This window comes from Castor canadensis, chromosome 18 (genome assembly GCF_047511655.1).
Source record: "Castor canadensis chromosome 18, mCasCan1.hap1v2, whole genome shotgun sequence".
Lineage (NCBI taxonomy): Eukaryota > Metazoa > Chordata > Mammalia > Rodentia > Castoridae > Castor > Castor canadensis.
The window spans coordinates 36662021-36672493 of NC_133403.1; the positions used below are offsets into that span (position 1 = coordinate 36662021).

General features: G+C 45.6%; 1 non-coding gene across 1 annotated transcript; it reads left to right on the plus strand.

Annotated features, from left to right (window-relative positions):
• The first annotated feature begins 247 nt into the window (after positions 1-247).
• Positions 248-354, plus strand: LOC141419060 (U6 spliceosomal RNA). The gene has a single exon (XR_012443732.1). It is a non-coding gene; the product is annotated as a U6 spliceosomal RNA (small nuclear RNA).
• Positions 355-10473: the final 10119 nt, after the last annotated feature.

Genomic DNA, 10473 nt, shown 5'->3' on the forward strand with positions numbered 1-10473 from the left:
CGAATCAAGAAACTTCAGTTCCAATGGCAAGTATTGCTAAGAATGCAAAGCAACCAGGGGCCCATTTGGAGCTGGTGGGAGTAGTAAATGGATACAACCCACTTTCGGAAACAGTGTAGACTTATCTGACAAGGATGATGATGCATGCACTCTGTGAGCGTGCAATTCCATGCACTGCACCCCACGTGTGCTCTGGGAGATGCACACAGCCACACTCACTGTAGCAGCATTTGTAAAGCAACAACTGGTGCTCGCTTCGGCAGCACATATACTAAAATTGGAACGATACGGAGAAGATTAGCATGGCCCCTGCGCAAGGATGACACGCAAATTCGTGAAGTGTTTCATATTTAAGAAAAAATAAAATAAAGCAACAACTGGAAATCAACCCACAGGTCTGACGTCAGTAGAAGGAATAAAGTTTGGCACAGCCACACACCGGAAGGCCAATCAACAGGGGGAAGAGGATAAATGATAGCTGCACACTTTCAAAACAGAAAACACAAAGGCAGAGAGTGTGTTCATGTTCAAGGAGTTTCAACCTCTGAAGTTTGACTGAGAAATCCAGGGCAGAGGGCCTCCAGAGCTGAGCCATTGCAATGCAACTCTCAGCCTGATGCATGAAGCACATTTTCATAGCTATAACATGCAAAAAAATGAAGACAATATCTTATTTTGACACATAGAGATATGTGACAGAGCAAGAAAAGCAAGATAAAGATGGCCTTAACATTTTCAAGGTAAATAGCCAGGTACCCCTGGCTCACGCCTGTAATTCTAGCTACCTGGGAAACTGAGATCTGGTGGATTGCAGTTCCAGGCCAGTCTGGGCAAATAGTTCTCATGATCCCATCTCCACAATAAACAGAACAAAATGGACTGGAGGTGTGGTTCAAATGGCAGAGCGCCTGCTTTGTAAGCACAAAGCCCTGCATTCAAACCCCAGTCTACCCCCCAAAAAATCAGGTTAAAAGGCTAGGAGTGGAGCTCAGTGGTAGAGTTGCTTATCTAATATGCACAAGGTTCCAGGTTCCATATGCAGCACTGCAAAAAAAAAATTCAGAGTATAGGGTTACTTCTCAGTGGGAGGGGCACAGGGAGGTGTCAAGACACTTTAATATGGTTTCATGGGTTTTCATTTTATTATTGCTTTTTAAATTGCTTACTTTTGTTTGGTATGCTTTTTAGAAGGCATGGTATACTTCAAAATAAGGTTGAAACAGAATTCTGATACTCAGAGAGGTGACATTGCTTGTCTTAAATCACACAGCTGATAGGTGACTTATCCCTGATATCAGAGCCTTGAAGCTGGACCTCTACCCTCTACTGCTTTTCTCTCTGAAGTAGCAGAAATATGGAGGAAGCAAAATAATTGCTAACAAGAGACGTTCATAAGCAGATGATTTCCTTCCCATACAACAGATATTTATAACCCACAGTGTGTCAGGCACTGTCCAAGGTACTGCCAATGGGTAGAGAGGTAAAGGAAACAGACCAGGAATCCCTGCCCACACACGTGGCACTGTGTGGCGTGAGGACCAAGCACATTTGATATGGAGGATGAATAAGGTTTTATAAAAGATACACATTGTTACAGACTATCCTCAACTTCTTGACTCTTAAGTCCCTGAGAATCTGATTTGGGGGCTCCAAATGTTTCTGATCTCTTTATGAGTCCAGCAGTCTCTTGTTTGTGAGCCTTTTTCAGTACAGGTGATAAACCTTCCTGCTCTGAATACCCTTTGTCTGTTTAGGTGCCCTCTAAGCCATTTTGAATTAATCTTGTAAGAAAAAAAGCATCATTATACTCCACAAAATGTGCATGGATCTAAGAGCTGGGCACCAGTAGCTCACGCCTGTAATCCCAGCTACTCAGGAGGCAGAGATCAGGAGGATCCTGGTTTGAAGCAGCCCAGGCAAATAGTTTGAGAGACCCTATCTCAAAAAAACCCATCACAAAAAAGGGACTGGTGAGGTGGCTCGAGGTGTAGGTCCTGAGTTCAGATCCAGTACCACACACACAAAAAAATGAGTGCATTAATCTATATCTCTGTAGAGTGTTATCTGAGTTCCTTTTATCCAATTTCACAGCTGTTTTTGTTTTCTTTCGTTTTGTTGGATGGTTTCACCTGCTCAGGCCCATGGTTTTTATTGTTTACCTCACTATTTGGAGGAGAAGCAGATGGTTTTCGGGTTGGACAATGATTCCTCCTCCCACCTGGGCCAGGCCATTGCTGGCACCTGGATGTGGCCTCTGGGTAATCAAATGAAGGGTCAGCAAGACCCTAGAGGGCAGAGAGGGAGACAAGGAACTGATGGGACACAGTCACATCTTACAGGACCTCACAGATTCCAAGATGGCTATTGTGAGGCCCACTTTACATATGGAAGAAACAGTCTCAGCAGGGTGACTCAGCCTGTCCAATGTCACATGCACACTTGGTCAACATTTGCACTCAGGTCCACTGGCTTTCAAGTCAGAGTTGTTGGGCAGGTGACCTCAGTGAGATGGCCCAGGGGCTGGGAAAGGCTAGGCCAATCTCAGGGAGAGAAATGGAAGCCATGTCTCCTGCCCCTCACACCACCCCCAGCTCAGAACCTGTCCCCGTGGGGCCTGGGAATAGGGTCAGACAAATCAAATATACAAAGTGCAGCCTTTGTTTGACTGTCTTATCTAATGTGCCCTTCTCCTCCCCAAGACAGCTGGAGCCCATCAGGGGGTGGGGGCTAGGGTCCGATTAGGGCAAGCCACCCGTGAGCCTCTCCCTGCGGGCCCCTGGATACCCAGGAGAGCTGGGACATGGGAAGACTTATGGAGAAAGAGAAGGGGATGTTAGCAACTTGCTCTCCGTTAAAGCCAAACGGATGGATAGGAACAATTTCCAGAAACTTCTAATTTCTTAGGTACCAGAAATGGAAGTTATAACCCGTGATGGACACCACCCATGTATCAGACACTGTGCTGAATGCAATTTTTATGGCATTTTCATAAGCATCCTTGGAAGAGCGTTCTCATTACTACTTTTAACTGGAAGAAAAGCCCCATTGTCCAAGACAACTCCCAAGCTGGCTGTAGACCCTAGAATTGAAGTAGGACTTTTTTTTTTCTTCAGAAAAAACACCTATTAACATTCAACATTTAGTGGATTTTTAGTTTGGAAGTTTTGAGTAAAAAGAGTATTTCTCAACTTGCTAAATACCATCTATCAGAAATCCACAGCAAAGATATTATTGATTCAAACCAAAAATTAGTAGAAATACAAGGACATTTGCTATCATTGGAAATTACTTTAAATTTTTGTAGTGGTGGTCATGCAACCCAGGGCCTCTGACACTCCAGTCAGGCCCTCTGCCACTGAGCCACACCCCAGCGCTACTTTTTAGATTTTCAATTACATTGTCTTTTAAGTTGATACATTAAAACATCAAAATAGCAGTATGTGTGGGTCACCACCAATGTTGGGATACACATATACATTGTGTCATGTTCAAGTCTTGGGGTAAATACTCTATTTTCTCAAGGACTTGCTAATTCTAAATCTAGGGCACATCCCTCCCTCCCAGCTGCTAACCTTTTTTCATGTTCTAAATCCCTGGAAGATATCCCCTCTGATATCTTCAGACACCTGTGGTGGGGACCCACTTGATGAAAAGATACTAGAGCTCAGAGATAAGGTGATTAAAGAGAAAATGGAGGAAATAGAAAATTGAAGTGAGTCCTTTTCTTTCTTAAAATTACTTAGGGAATGCATATTGTTTTCTCTCTCTTTTTTTTTTTTTTGGCAGTACTGGGGTTTGAACTCAGGACTTCATAGCTTGCTAGGCAGGTGCTCTACCACTTGAACTACTTGACCAACCCTTTTTTGTGTGTGTTGGGTATTTTTGAGATAGGGATTCATGAAGTATTTGCCCAGGCTGGCCTTGACCCAAGATGTTCCTGATCTCTGCCCCCTGAGTAGCTAAGATTACACCTGTCAGCCACCACACCCAGCTGAATGCAAGTTCTTAATAAGGAAATAAAACATTAGGGGGAAAGATCATAAAGGTAGGGTAGGGTTGGGCGTGGTGGCTCACATCTGTAATCCCACATACTTATGAAGTGGAGATCAAGATGATGGGATGTCAAGGTCAGCCTGGGCAAAAAAGTCAGCAAAACCCTCATTTCAACCAACAAAGTGGGTGTGGTAGCATATTCGAGTCATCCAGTGACACAGGAGGCATAGGTAGGAGATCACAGTCAGAGGTCAACTCCTTGCAAAAATGTGAGGCCCTATCTGAAAAATAACTAAGATCAGAAGACTTGGAGATGTGGCTCAAGCAGTAGAGCTCCTGTCTAGCAAGTACCAAGGTCCTGAGTTCAAACCCAGTACTGCCAAAAAAAGGCAGGGGGGGTGGGACTCTTGCTTCATCTCTTACTGGTTCCCCAATCTAGCCACCATTAACAAATTATTCTTTAATCCTTCCAGATATTTTGTACAATTAATATATGCAGATATAGTTTTCAGGGGTTTCCTTTCATTTTTATATTTTTACCCAAAGGGAAGTACACCACAATCTGGTTTTAAATATTTTCTTTGTTTAGCTCTGTGTGCTGAATTATTCTTTTTTCCTCACGTACGTTCATCTCTACCTTTCCCCACCCTGTTCAGTGCCCAGAGAGGAAGTTATCAGTGGGTTCCTTTGTCCCCTGGTTTCTGGCTTGGGTTGGCCACTGGGGTGCCTCAGCTCCTCTTGGTCCTCAGACAGAGTGGGAATAGCTCCTCCAGGCTGCTAGCCCTGAGTCACTGTACTGTTTCTTTAAGCCCTGCCCAAACACTTACACATAATTTGTCCCTTTACTTAAGTCTTCACAGGATCCAGCTTCGATGTGCTATCAGTTTCCTGCTGGGACCCTAAAAGAAACACTGTGTAATCTGGATATCTTCCCAGGGTGGCACCCCCAGGTTGATCCCATGGTAGCCTACTAGTTTAGGGTTCTCAAGGTAGCAGAGTTGGTTTAAGCTATTATTAGTTAATGAAGGTATAGAGATTTTACTAATTTTTCATTAATGCAAACAACATTATACCTTTGCACACACGTGAAAGGTTAACAAGGCTCAAATGCCCATAAGCAAAGCCCCTCTCCCCAAAGGTCATGTGGACTTCCATTTTTATAGGACCCTTTATGCAGAAACCTCAGCATTCTCAGAGCTTGGATGAGGACAGCATAGGAGGCTGGTGGGAGAGGGCCTAACGGGGGTTCCAGATGTCAACAAAGTGGCCCCAGTCTGGCTGGCTCTCATCTCTGGGGGCCGAGCCTCCTTCCTCCACACAGACAGCAGTGCGGGGAGCACAGAGAGAGAGGTTGAAAGTATAGAGATAAATGCTAATCTCCAGGATAAACATTGCTCAGAGCTGGCGGCTCTCTGGATGTGCCATGATCCCCCACCCAAGAGGGAATGAGATAGCTCAGGAGGTCAAAGCTGGAGGCGGGTACGGGAAAAGGAGACCGATGGGAAGATGCAGGGGCTGAAGAAACCCATCCTTTATGTGCCTGATAACCATGGGCGCAGACAACGAGTCCTCAAATGGGACCAGACAAGAGCCAGTCGTGGGGAAGCATAGGGGCAGTAGGAATGCTCCTCTTATGGATGTCAGGGAGACCCAGCTGGGGACTTTACATGGGTGATGTACAAAACAGATTGGTATTTTGACACAGTGACCTTGACTATGACCTTAGCTAGTCACTGTGACCTTGGTTTTCCCATCTGTAAAATTGGGGAAGTGTTCCCTGCTCACCAGGAGAGAGATGTGCTCTTAACCTCTTTGGAATCAGGCAAAAATACAACCTGATGATCCTTCTTGGAAAATAGTTTTTTGTTTGTTTGGAGTTTCTTGGTTTTTTTTGTTTGGTTGTTTGGTTGGTTTTGGCAGTACTGGGGCTTGAACTCAGGGTCTCACACCTGCTCGGCAGGTGCTCTACCCCTTGAGCCACTCCTCCAATCCTTTTTTGTAGTGGGTATTTTCAAGATGGGGTTTCTTGAACTATTTGCCTGGGCTGACTTCAAACCGTGATCCTTCTGATCTCTGCCTCCTGAGTGGCTACAATTAACGGCGTGAGCCACTGACCAGAATTTCTTAAAGACAGGCAGAGGGGGACAGGATGGAGGCAAGGCACATTGTGCATTGTGACCAGACACGTGCAGGCCTGGACTCAAAGCTCAGCTCCTTCACTTACTCTTGGGTGGCCTGAGGCAAGTCACTTACCTTCTTTGCCTCATTTTTGCTGTGAGAGGGAAATAGCAGTGTGTGTATAAACTGCCAGGCTCAGCGACCACACATAATAACCCTCGGGAAAGCGAAAGGCAGGGTTGTGTCTTCCCTGCAATGTGGCACGTGTGGCTGTGGGCCCAAGTCCACACTCTTTCTCAGGATGTCTGATGCTAGCTGTGGTCCGCCATGCTTTCTGTAATGCTACCTCACCACTTCTCCACCAAGAGCTGGAATCTAACTCCTTCCTTTGAACCTGGGCTGCTGTAATATTTTGAGACAGTGACATTTGTGTAGCCAATGCAACATGGCAGAATCATGACACACAGCATGATTTCCAAGGCTGAGTCAGAAAGGCGATACAGCTTTCAACTCTTTCTCTTACATGGTGTCTTCTCTAACGCTGTCTCTTCTGGGCATACTTCCCCTTGGAGCCCAGCTGCCACACTCAGAGAAGTCCAGACCTTCAACAGACCCAACTGAGCCCCAAATTCCAGACATCCCAGGCCAGGCACCAACACATGACTGGGACATGTTCAGGTGATGCCAGCACCCATTGTTCAAGCTACCACTACCCATGTGTTTTCCCAACTGAAACTCCAGTTGTCATGGACAGAGGCTATAGTTTGCATCTGGAATTTTCCCCAAGGTCTATATCAAGGTTTGCTTCCCAGTCTATGGTACTAGTGGGATGTGGTGGAACCTTTAGGAGGTGGAGCCTACTGGGAGGAAGTTAGGTCATTGGGGGTGTGGTTTTGAAGGAGATATTGGGACTTGGGCCTCTCCTGCCTCTTTGCTTCCTGGCTACAGTGAGGTGAATAAGCTTCCTCCACCATGATGACCTTTACCACCACAGGGCCAAGCAACTGTGAACTGAAGCCTCTCAAACTGTGAGTTGAAATAAACCTTTTCTCCTTATAAGTTGTTTATCTCAGGTATTTTGTCACAGTCATGGAAAACTGATGCCTTCCCCCTCCATGTCTTGTCTGACTTTCTACCCACGCAGAGAGTCTGTGAGCTTAATAAAATGCTGTTTTACTCCACTAACTTGGGGATGGTTTGTTACATAGCAACAGTTAACAGGAATGTGAGCTGATGAGGCTGTTTCCTTACAGTACAATCTGGTCTAGGATCTTTTAGCCCTGTGTTGTTTTTGCTGAATTCCAGAAGCATAAATAGTCTTCATGTCTATCCCCAGATCGTGTTAGGGGTATCAGAGATCATACCCTATTGGTCATATACAAGTGGTCCTGCAAGGCAATAATGTCTCTTCCCATTCTTTCCTCAGTCATGTTAGACCAGAGCCCTTAGGAATTTTTATAGTGTTGCAATGACACTGACAAGAAACATTACAAATAATAGAAATGACGAGGCCTGGTGAGTAACACCATCTTAGAACAGACCCCAGAGGGTACTGCTATAGTTTGGATCATAGGTGTCTCCCAAGACCCATGTGTTAAAGACCTGGCCCCCAGCATGGCTCTATTGGGAAGGGATGGAACCGTTAAGGGGTGGATCCTAGTGGGAGGTCTTCAGGTCATTGACAGACATGTCTTTGAAGGGGGTTTGGGGATTCTAACCCCTTCCTTCCTCTCTTGTTGGCTTCTCGGCCATGGTTGAGTGGTACTGTGTGTTCTTACCATGACATGTGGCTTCACCACAGGCCCTCAAACAATGGGACCAACTGATCATGGACTGAAACTTCCAAAACTGTGCTCCAGGATAAAAAATGTGGTTAGCTCATTTTTGTTACAGTGATGGGAAGCTGACTGAGTCACGAACTCTCTGCAAAGAAGACTTGCATGGTAGTGATGAAAACAGGCTACTGTAACAGACCAGTGATGATAATTATATAATAAAGACAATAGTAATTTATCAGTTAGAATTTTCCATTGCAAGTTGCAGAAATCCTAAGAAGACAGGCTTATGCTCCAAATGGAATTGACTGGCCACATGCAACGTGTTTAGGAATGGCTTGAACCAGGGAGGGGGTCTCTTTCTCCCTTTCTTTCAGGACTAGGTGTCCATGTCTGTCCTTCTTTGTGCTCAGGCTGCCTCAGTCTTGGCTTTCTCTAAATCATGGCTGCAGGTGACTCTGGCCTTACCTCCTCCCTCCAGGACATGGACAGCATACTTCTCCATCAAGGGACCTGGTGAAATTCTACAGTGCTTCTTTCCCATTGGCTCTAATACAGTCACGTGTCATCTGTGAATCTCTCTCTCTGCCCTAACCCCATCCCAAGGCAGGAAGGACTCTGATTGGTCATACTGAGTCACATGCCCATTTCAGTAGATAGGGGGTGGGGTTACAGCCCCTCAAATGCCTGGATAGGCACTGGGGGGAAGGGAGCTTCCCCAGAGGAAAAGCAGGGCAATGTTACTCTGAAAAGAAGTTTCTGCCCAGTGGCAAAGATCAACACAGGCAGCCCACAGCTCTCTCTGCCCAATATCTGGTGTTCCCGTAAGATGGCGTGAATAATTATTTCTTTGCTTGGTGGATAAAGAATTAGCACGGAGGATGTCAAGTCCCTGGCCTTAGGGTTCCACCATGGCAGAACTTAGATGGGAACATGACCACGTGACTTCAGAATTCATGCTTTGCTCCTCATGCCCCAAGCTCTTCCACTCTTTCTGTATCCCAGGGAAACAGAACCAGGAGAACCAAACCCAGGGACAGAGTGACATCCTCACACAGCACAAGGACAGTGGGCGCTGCTAGATTCCTGCTGGGAGACATCAGCTCTACCCTTCTCTCCCACTCCAGGGATCATTCTAGAACTCAAGAGAATGGAAATGAGGTCTTTACAAGAGCAAGACTTAAGATTTTTCTTTAATTTTCATTATGAAAAAATCCCAATCTAGAGTAAACAGAATAGTAGTCGCTATCCCTGTGCTCTGACAAGGGCCAGCAACTGTTTTGCCATTTTATCTATTCCTCCACCTGCCTGCCACCTCCCATCCAATGACAATATTGTTGATAAGTTTCAGATTTTTTTATCTACTTGAGTTTATTTATTAACAATATAAGGAGCCAGGCACAGGTGGCTCACACCTGTAATCCTAGTTACTCAGGAGACAGAGACCAGGAGGATCGTGGTTCTAAGTCAGCCCCTGGCAAATAGTTTGTGAGACCCTATCTCAAAAAAAAATCATCACAAAAAAGGGCTCATGGAGTGGCCCGAGGTGTAGACCCTGAGTTCAAACCCCAGTAGTGAAATAGCAACAAAAACTCTTAAGTGTATCAGTGTGAAATTTGAAAAATTAGCCCAAATACTTTTTTTAAACACTGTTGTCCTCTGGTATGGGAGCAGTTTGGAATTTTATTATTATTATTATTATTATTACAGGGTCTCACTGTGTAGCCCAGGCTGGCCTCGAACTCCTGACCCTTGTGCTTCCACTTCCCAAGTGCTGGGATTACAGGCATACACCACCATCTCAGTATTTCTTCCTTTGAAATAGCCAAATGAAGTGGCTTCCTGTTGGGAAGATATTGTACAAAACACTATCCTTTTAACCTGCACAGGTTAAAACACACAGGTTCAACACACAGGGACCAGTAAGACCCCAGGAGATCCCATTCCCATCTGTGGATAATGGCCATTATACCCATTTGGGGGAAAGTAGCCATTAGTTGGATTGGTGGGCAAATCCCCACCCTGCTATTTAACGCTATTTAAATTCTCTTCAGTTGCATTTCCTGGTACAAATTAGTGCAGATTCCTTTTCGCCGTTCAGGTCTTCCAAATTCTACTATTTGAATCCCCCAAGTGCTGATAGCTTGTGACATGTGCCCTGGGCTTAGACCAGACCCTCAGCAAGCAGTGGACACCCCAGACGACTTTCAGCTGTGACAACCCAGGTGAGATGCAAGGCTCGGACAGCAGGTAACAGCCACCTGTACCCTGAGTCCTGCAGCATCCGGGGATCTGACTGCTTAGTGCCCATCAGGTCGTCTTCCCCTTGTGGCCATGGATGGGGAACCTGGGAGGGAAGTGGGGAGCCCGCCTCCCACGTCTCGCCTTCTGGGGCCAGCCAGCTTGCTGGGCCATTAACCAGCAAAGCCACAGCAGCAATAAAATTAATTTCCTTCCTAATATATACAAGACTTTCTGGAGGAGAATTATGGAGCGATTTGATCAAAGTGTGTAAGTACTGTGCTTATCCTATCAGTTTCGCCCCCTTAATGCCCTCCTGTCAAAACAAAGTCCTCATGAAAGCCTT